Genomic DNA, 10,422 nt, shown 5'->3' with positions numbered 1-10,422 from the left:
ATGAGACTGGACAAGCTAACAAGAAACACAAACCAAGCCCATCTCACAGCTTCCTGAGGGAATAGTTCTAGCTGGACAGGAAATAAAAGGAGCCCAGGCGCCTCCAGGCATAAATCTGTTGGGACTATCAAGAGAAGTTGCTACATATGAGATTTTTGTACACAGGATGTTGTGTCATACCACCACAGAGCATGCTCAGAAATACTAAGCGTACATCAATGTCCTATGCACTGAAATGTGTAAGAACAGAGACCAGAGAGTTTTGTTCTTTCTAGGCATGAATGTGGTGTCCAGGTGTGAAATCTGTGATCAGTTCTGGTAGCAGAGTGCAAAAGGGCTACTGAAACCATACAAGGCTCCTGGTAGGTGTTGGTACATGGCTAGCCGAACTAGGAATTAAACAGGGCAGGTTACTGTGCAGATGGTTTTGCAGTAAACAGTTGCACAACACATCAAGTAGCAAATGTAACAGACACTGTAAAAATCAATCAGTTTCCTCATCAGGGGATTCCAGGTGAGTTTAACTCTGGTCCGCTCTTTCTTAATGAGAGGCCCAGAGTTAATGAGTAAGTCATTGCAACATTTCTCTTTGATATATCAACTTAATCATGTATTGTCAAGCACTCATTAGGCACAACCAAAGGAGTTAGAGGAGTCAGCACAAATTAAAAAACAACAACCTTTGATTAAGAAAGTCCTGGTAGATTCAACTAACCCCGATTTAGTATTGTTGGAATATTATGACACATCTCACAGTGATCTAGGAGGATCTCCAGTTCAAATACTTATGGACAGGAGCACAAAAACCATAGTGCCAACATCTAACAAACTTCTTGAGCCAAAGACACTTAGCCCCAAACTAGTCACAAAAGAGCAATAGGCCAGGAAATGAGAAAAGGAGGAACACCATGGTAAAAATGCCAAAAAGTTGTCTCCATTGAAAATGGGGTGGGGGGGGGGGAAAGAGTGTCAAACGGAGAAGTGGCTGGCAACCTGCCAAGTTAACAGTGATACCGTCTGTCGCGCTTTCTGGAGTGACTCACGACCAAGTGTGTCAACCTCAGATCAGACTGTCAAAAAGCAGGGCAGACACCCTTCTTGGTAGTATGTTCTAGAATTAGATTTCACCAACCCAGTAACAAGTACCACATTATTCTTATAATGGAGTCACAGACACTTCCCCCAGACACTCCAGACTATCTTGCTGTCCAGACAAGCTGTACTATGTAGTAAGTGGTTACTTACACCAAAAGTCACAAAATTTTCAGGTTACACTCAGTCCCAAGACACTAGTCATTCACCCAGGTTGATTTGCATCCTAGATCTCACACCAAAGACGCTGGTAGACAATTCTATAGTAAACTAACTAAAGGTTTCATAGCTAAGAGAAAGGAATGAGAGTTAAAGCAGGGACATATAAAATACGTACAGGTGAGCTACAGTCTATAATTTCAAAAGTAGCAGAGATGTAGTAATGAGCCAGTTTCCCAGAAGTCTTTCAGGGCTACCCAGAAAACTCTGAGGCTCTCTGTCTTCTTTCTCGGTTATTCTGCCCTGTTAGAATCCAAACAGTCCAGAGATGAAGAATTTTTCCTCGTGTCCATATTTATAGCTTCTGCTCGCAGAAACCAAGCTGGCAGCACGGCCCCCCCATGTGGGTCTTCTCTTTCACGATGGGGAAGAGAGATGCACCTAGAGACTCTGATCTCTCACACACTGATCATTTGCTTTCCATGAGCAGGAGTTTGCACTTTCCTGTTAAAGGTTCTTCATTTGCATTACATACAGCGTCTCTCTCATTTGATGGGTTATGTAGTTACAGAGGTATATACAATGCAAATGTTTGCTATTGCATTATAACAGGGTACGGACGGTTTGTCAGTTCTTGGCTGATGCCTGCAGCCTTGGCCAGAGCTGCACTTGGCTTGCCAGTGTCACACCATCTGCACTAAGGTCATGTATCATAACCACCTTTGACAGTCAGACGACAGCTAAAGAAAACCCACATGGATGCCAGCTTTCAGTTTCTCAAGGACATCCAGCATACCGTGGATAGTATTTCCTGCCATCCCATCCAGTCACCGTATGGAAGAGACACCAAGAGCAGCAACCACAGCCAAGGAGGGTCAGTGGGAGAGGTTACAGACAAGTGTCCAATAAAAGGCAGAAGAATCCTTGCCTGTATCAGGGGGCTGAGCTCACCTGATTGTACCTGCTAGTGATGTGTGTGTTTTGTTAATTGACTGGATTAGTCTGAGGTGGCTGGGTTGGGTCAAGATCATATTTATCAGCATTTGATTTTCAAAATAAAGGCAAGATGTAGCAGCAGCTACTGGGATCAGTGGGAATGGACCCCTGCCACGCAATAGGGCTATCAACTTCTGTAACCCTGACTTAGCCTCCCTTATTACCCTCTGTCACGGATCCACAAGACGGTGCAGTGACCCCAGCTTTGGAACAGTCTCTGGGAGGACCTCTTCAGGGACCCAGACCCCCTGGGGGTCTCACTCTTCCTTCAGGGCAAGCCATGTGACTTCACCACCTCCTTAGGTTGGACCTCTGGCCCTTCAGCACCCCTGTTTCACACTGTGAGCTCCTTTCAGTGAGTGCAACTGAGGCCAATCCCTAAGGGAGACTTGCACGATCTTAGGGAGCAATGCACCCCCCGCCCCACAGCATCTGCCGTAACACTCATCCTGCACTGTAAATCAGAAGAGGTTGGAACACAGCATAGGAAGTCCTTGGTTAGCATAGAGAAAAGAAAGTTACAGCATAGTCCACCCTGGTCAGCACAGAGCCCCAAGTCCTGTCCCACTGACCTCTCTTTGTCCCAGTTCAGGTGTGCCCCAAGAAGGCCTCAGCAGCCAACCTTTAACCACCCCCTAGGTAACCCTGCAGCATATAAGGGAAACTGAGGCATACATCGCATTCATAACAAATACTACAGAAATTCCCACTTCATCACACCCTCCCTGCCTCCTCTCTTGCCCCTTCTTTGGTGGCTGCTGTCCCCCTCTCATCCTGGTTATAATAAGGAATAAGGGGATAGAATTTAGAAAAGGAAATTTTAGATTGGACAAACCAGGAAACATGTTTTAAAAAGAAGGGGTCTCCTTGTAGAGAATGACCCAGTGAGTGTTCTCTCTTTACCCTCTACGACATCCCGCCACAGCAGATAAGCACAGAAACTGGAGGTTTCTTTGAACATGATCAGCTGTGACTAGTAACAATGCTTGGACTTTGCAAAGCAACACCTCCTCCCCATTTCAGGGTCTCAGCTAAGTGAAATGACTGACGTCAGTGGGAGGAGGGAGCTGAAGGCTACTTGGCACTTGGGCAAGTCAGACGTCTTGTTTAATCTAAATATGGATTTAGGAGCTTAACATGAAACTCCTATTTGTGTAAAATCTTGGCCATGACGTTTGGGTGTTAATGCCCCATGGGTGAGAGTTCACAGCCCGTAGCAACCTTTTGATTCAGGCTGTCTGCAGACTCAGGCAGATCACACTGTTGACTTCAGGTTCTTTTTGCCATCAGAGGGCTAAAAGGAAAGGATGCAGTTTTCAGAAGTGCTCCGCATTGCCTGCTGTATATTTTTTGTTTTGTCTGTTAAGCCATTTATTTAAATGGCAACAGAGTTAGTCAGTGGGGGGAGGGATAGCTCAGTGATTTGAGCATTGGCCTGCTAAACCCAGGGTTGTGAGTTCAATCCTTGAGGGGGCCATTTAGGGATCGGGGCAAAAATTGGGGATTGGCCCTGCTTTGAGCAGCAAGTTGGACTAGATGAGATTCTTCCAACCTTGAGATTCTAGGATTCTAGTCTAGCTCTGAGTGCTCTTGAAAATTACACTTAAAAAAACCAAACAAACACACAGAGTGTGTGGAATATTCTGTTTAAATGTTATCAGAACAGGAAACTCTGAATCCAATATAAGAGAGTGTCCACATGGACTTGCACCAAAGTAATCAACACCGTTGTTTAACAGAGTCTTACCTCATCCGGTGTCAGAACCTGTTTCTGCCTCAGTCAAGGGAAACACCACTCTCCTCTTCTGCAGCCTGGTTTATTAAGAGTTTGACTCAACACCCCACTTCCCTCTTATAAGAAACCCCATCCCTGGGCTACCTTACCAATAGGTGATGCCTGGTCACTGGCCCAGACGCAACCCATCACCTGGGAGGCAGATGACCAGCAATAGCTGGGGGGTGAGCCCAATTCCCCATAAAGGGCCACTTCCCTATCCCCACAGACAGGTTGAGAGTCCCTCCTTTTGTTATTTCAGTTCCCATTCATTAGACAACATGAGGCTAAAAGTTGGTCCCTTGTTCGACCTGCCCAGTTCTTTATTCAAAGGCCAAAATTTCCTAAAAAGTCATCAGTTCAATTCTTAAAAACGTCACCAAGATAGGCCAGGTTGATTTTTTAACCTATTTAACATTCACTAATAATTATTCAAATACAGAACTGGGTTTTGACTGCCTATATTTTAACCTCGCATTGCTGAAATTTAAAAAAAACAAACAACCCATCCGCTTTTGACTAAAGAACTGGTAGTAAGGAACCCACTTAAGCCTCACCTTTGCCATGGTTTCTCTTAGCCACATTCTATTCTTCCCTCCTGCCTGAGGCGATTTAGCTGGGAAACCTGAAGACTCAAAGCCATTCATGCCAGCCTGCCTGAACTAGCAAGAGAGCCTGGGCGTTGACTCCTTTTGTGCAGCCGCTCTGCTAGCACAAAGGAGCCTCCGGGCTTGAAACGCTACCATGGTGCAGCTGCTGTGCTGTAACAGTTCCGGGAAAACACAACCGATGCCAAGGGGAGACTCCATCTCCCCAAGAGGCAGTAGCTAGGTTGATGGAAGAATTCTTCTGCTGACGTCGCACTGTCTACACCAGGGTTAGGACGTCTGAACTAAGGCCATGTCTACACTACAGACCTTACAGCAGCACCTCTGCAAGGTCTCCCGTGTAGCTGCTCTACACCGGTGGAAGAGAGCTCTCCCGTTGGCATAATTAAACCACCCCCAATGAGCTATGTCAGGAGGAGACCATCTCCTGCCAACATAGCACGGTCCACACTGGCGCGTCTGTCGGTGACACTTATGTTGATCAGGGGTGTGTCTGGGATATAACTGGGCAACCTAACTTTTTCCACATAGACCAGGCCTGAGACAGGTTGGGCTAGAGCCAGCTCCTCTGCCAGTGCCCCTCCAGATAAAGGAGAGAGCTTACAGCACAGAACCCTTTTAGGGTGCTATCTGGGTTGGGGTTACTGTTCAGGGTCAGTTAGGGGCATGCCCAGTGTGCTGAACTCTTTCTGTGCAGAGAGTTTTATATTGAGGCTGTATTAGATATTGTCATATCAGGGTGTCTGAATGGAGGAGGGGAAATCACGTTTGTCTTAAAAAAAACAAAAACCAAAAACAAACAAAAAACCTTTTCGAAGGCAGAGCCCTCACACACAGCAGCATCTGGCTCCCCTCCAGCTTTCATCACACCATACCCAACCATCTGCACACTTGGTTTCACTTCCCATTTCCCAGGCTTCTCTCAAAGGGGAGGGGAACCACCCTTATACCCTCAGGGATCGTGACATGCATTTTCAGTGTAACCAACCCCAAGTGCTCAAAAATTATGAGATCTTTAAAAAAGTACAATATCTTTGAGGCTCTTTTTCTTTGCCCACTGAATTGCAAGCTTGTCTATTCCACTCAGGCCACATTTTCTACCTTGTCTCCCCAATTATGACACCCAGTTACTGAGAGTCCCAGCTAACTACAAGATTCACGGAGTTGGAAGGTTTTTTTGTTGTTTTTTAAACCCACCAAATTTCATGAGACTTACAAGAACTGGCAACATTGCCTTTGTCTCAATGTAGCTGGTCAAGGTCAGGGTCCTCTCCCAACTCCCAAGGTCAGCTCCAAGCAGCTAGATCAACTGAAAGGGTGTCAACCTGCATCTATGCTAGACAAAAGGTTGTGGTTAAAATGGGGTGATCTAGTTCTGACCTAGGGTGAAATCCTGGCCCCACTGAAGTCCATGGGAGTTTTACCAGGAGTGGGGCCAGAATTTCTCCCCTAGTCTGGGCTCCTTTAAAAATAAACAAATAAAAATCCTAATATAGACAAACCCCAGGGATGGTGCAGTTCACACCTTGCACAGCACTGTGCCTCAAATCCGTGTGCCTTTCACACCTGTTAAAGTGGTCAAGTTAAAGCCTAGGCTCATTGCCTTGTCTATAGCAGGCTGCTAACACAGAAGCTAACAGCTTCCAAATCCAAGTGTAGACAAGGCCTGTAAGGCTGAGACTTGGTCTACATTTCATAGTTATGTTGGCATAATTATTAGGGCTGTCAAGCGATTAAAATTAATTGTGATTAATCGCACAGTTAATTGCACTCAAACAATAATAGAATACCATTTATTTAAATATTTTTGGATGTTTTCTACATTTTCAAATATATTGATTTCAATTACAACACAATACAAAGTGTACAGTGCTCACTTTATATTTATTTTGGATTACAAGTATTTGCACTGTAAAAAAAATAGTATTTTTCAATTAACCTAAGTACTGTAGTGCAATCTCTTTATCATGAAAGTTGAACTTACAAATGTACAAAAAGACTGCATTCAAAAATAAAACAATGTAAAATTTTAGAGCCTGCAAGTCCACCCAGTTGTATTTCAGCCAATTGCTCAGACAAACAAGTTTGTTTACATTTGCAGGAGATCACGCTGCCCACTTGTTTAAAATGCCACCTGAAAGTGAGAACAGACGTTTGCATGGCACAGTTGTAGCTGGTGTCGCAAGATATTTACGTACCAGATACACTGAAGATTCATATGTCCCTTCGTGCTTCAGCCACCATTCCAGACGACATGCATCCAGGCTGATGACAGGTTTTGCTTGATAACAATACAAAGCAGTGCGGACCGATGCATGTTCATTTTCACTGCCACCAGCAGAAGGTTGATTTTCTTTTTTGGTGGTTCAGATTCTGTAGTTTCCTCATTGGAGTGTTGCTCTTTTAAGACTTCTGAAAGCATTCTCCATACCTCTTCCCTCTCAGATTTTGGAAGGGCACTTCAGATTCTTAAACCTTGGGTGGAGTGCTGTAGCTGTCTTTAGAAATCTCACATTGGTGCCTTCTTTGTGTTTTGTCAAATCTGCAGTGAAAATGTTCTTAAGATGAACAGCATGTGCTGAGTCATCATCCGAAATTGCGTTTATAGCATGAAATATATGGCAGGATGTGAGTAAAACAGGGCACAGGACATACAGTTCTCCCCTAAGGAGTTCAGTCACAAATTTAATTAACACATTTTTTTAATGAGTGTCATCAGCATGGAAGCATGTCCTCTGGAATGGGGGCTGAAGCATGAAGGGGCATAAGAATGTTAAGCATATCTGGCGTGTAAATACCTTGCAATGCCGACTACAAAAGTGCCATGCAAACGCCTGCTCTCACTTTCTGGTGACACTGTAAAGAAGAGGAGGGCAGCATTATCTCCTGTAAACATAAACAAACTTATTTGTCTTAGCGACTGACTGAACAAGAAGTAGGACTGAGTGGACTTTGTAGGCGCTGAAGTTTCGCATTGTTTTGTTTTTGAGTGCAGTTATGTAACAAAAATTAAAAAAAAAATCTACATTTGTAAGTTGCAGTATCACAACAAAGGGATTTCATTACGGTACTTGTATGAGGTGAATCAAAAAATACTATTTCTTTTGTTTGTCATTTTTACAGTGCAAATATTTATAATCAAAAATATACACTTTGATTTCCATTACAACATAACACAGAATACAATATATATGAAAATGGAGAAAAACCATCCAAAATATTTAATTAATTTCAATTGGCATTCTATTGTTTAACAGTGTGATTAATCGGGATTAATTTTTTTGAGTTAATTGCATTAGTTAACTGCGATTAATTGACAGCCCTAATAATTATATAGGGTGCTGGCATTCTCTCCCAAGCCCAGGAAGGATTAATATCACACCCAGAGTCAGTTCAGGCCCTTCCTTCTTGGCACAGTTTTATTATTTAAACCAGTGATACTCTGACCTCAGTGGTTCAGGAGTCAAAACAACATTACCCAAAAGGGCCACAGCCATGAGAATTCATTGTTCCACTTACTATATATTCATATTTAAACAGTATGACAGGGAAGCTAGGGGGGCCTGGCAGGGGTGCTCCGAAAAAGCGAGGCTCAAACGCAGCAAAGCATCGAATTATTGGCTTTATTGAAGGTAAGTGACACACCCACAATGGGGACTCCAAGCATTGCTGTCACAGAGGCGGAGAGCCCAGCGCACCGGAGCAATGCCTGGGACGGAGTCCAGCGAAGGGGCAGATAGCAGGCATTAATATACACTTAACATTATCAGCTCATGTATAATTACTAAGGGGTCATGCTCCTTTACTGGCAAGGGGCCACTCAAGGCCGGTTGAGGACCGGTTTCGACCGGTTCCTCATGTCCGACACTGACCGATAGTAACCATCTGCATGAGAAAGCGTTCTTACCTAGCTAGGCCATCACAGAGTCTTCTGCAGTCTCTTACAGAAGCATTTAGCATATATATATTATGACAAAGTTCCTCCTCTGCCTTGGTGGGTCCTGCACTTATTGGCGGATTTGCTCGCCTCAGAGGTTCACGGCAGCCCTCAGTTTGGCCACTTTCGTGGCTCAAATCTGCCGTTCACTCCCTTAGCCTCATCACTGGCCAGCATGGGGAAAAGGAAGAAGAACAATCCCTGCAGTCTCTGCTGATCCACCTTGTGGATCGGGGAACAGGCCAGAGACCTTCCCCTCTGGTGGGACCCACAGTCCAGGTCAACTCCTCCGGTATCAAGTAGGGAGTTGGGGGGATGGAGGGAACCCGGGCCCGCCCTCTACACCAGGTTCCAGCCCAGGGCCCTGTGGATTGCAGCTGTCTACTGTGGCTCCTGTAACAACTGAGTGAGAGCTATAACTTCCTGGGCTACTTCCCCATGGCCTCCTCCCAACACCTTCTTTATTCTCACCACAGGACCTTCCTCCTGATGTCTGATAATGCTTGTACTTCTCAGTCTTCCAGCAGCACGCTTTCTCACTCTCAGCTTCTTGCGCCTCTTGCTCCCAGCTCCTCGCACGCACACCACAAACTGAAGTGAGCTCCTTTTTAAACCCAGGTGCCCTGATTAGCCTGCCTGTCTTAATTGATTCTAGCAGCTTCTTGATTGGCTGCAGGTGTTCTAATCAGCCTGTCTCCGTAACTGTTTCCAGAAAGTTCCTGATTGTTCTGGAACTTCCCTGTTACCTTACCCAGGGAAAAGGGACCTACTTAACCTGGGGCTAATATATCTGCCTTCTATCATTCTCCTGTAGCCATCTGGCCTGACCCTGTCACTATATATATATATATATATACACACACACACACACACACAGAGCAAAATGATTGACCCAGTATTATTATATCAACTTCAGCCGGTGTAGTGACAGAAATCTTAATGTTATTTAAACCATGATTATTCAGAATTATGTGCTATTCAAGCCTCAAACGATGATCCTTACCTGCATGGCCATCAGGGAGAGATGTAACACTCCTCTGAAGCAAGTGCTGGGAAATTGGGCTCTATTGTGGAGACAGTCATTCAAAAGCACTCTTTTGTGTGTTGCAGACTGGCTAATTGGTTGATAACATAGTAAAAGTGTCCTGATTGGTTAATAATCAAAACCACACCATGTTTTAATATCATGTACTGCAAAGAGCCACAGGGGACACATTAAAGAGCCACTTGTGGCTCCCGAGCCTTGGTCTGAGTATCACTGCTTTAAACACAAGCAAAGCTATTCTCCTGAGCAAAGCAGGCTACAGGGGCCCTCTGCAGCCCTTCCCCACCTGCTCCAAGACTTACCTCATCCTTCCTACAGCTCCTTCTTCAGCTGCGCTCTCTCAGCTCTTCAGAGCAATCACCAGACCCCTTCCCAGCTGGCTCTGATAACTGAACCCCGCTGGCTGGCCCCTGGGCCCGTGGCCCTTAAAGGAGAAGACCACCCTGCCACAGGCACTTGGGAGCCTGAAGTCTCATGGGACTTGGGGGGGCAGGAAAGGAAATGCATTCCCTCTCCAGTGCCAAAAGCCTCAGCTGCCCCCTGTGCTTTCCTAGGTCCCCAAAGCCCATCAAGCTGTGAAAAGCTTCCTTTCAGCTAACTCCTGCAATACAGTGACCTGTCAGTCCAGACATCTGCAGCAGGGACTGAACTTGACTCCTGAGTGCCAAAGGCTCTCGTTGGTGCTGCCACATGTCCAAGAGCAACTCTGGTGACGGGTAGCATAAAAGTAGCTTAATTTGATATATAAAAAAAACAGGCCCCTGTCACGACTGTCTTAGTTATTTGCCAGTTAAATACAATAAACTCTCTG

The sequence above is a fragment of the Natator depressus genome, chromosome 6 (genome assembly GCF_965152275.1).
Source record: "Natator depressus isolate rNatDep1 chromosome 6, rNatDep2.hap1, whole genome shotgun sequence".
Lineage (NCBI taxonomy): Eukaryota > Metazoa > Chordata > Testudines > Cheloniidae > Natator > Natator depressus.
Note: the sequence above shows the minus strand (reverse complement) of the source record.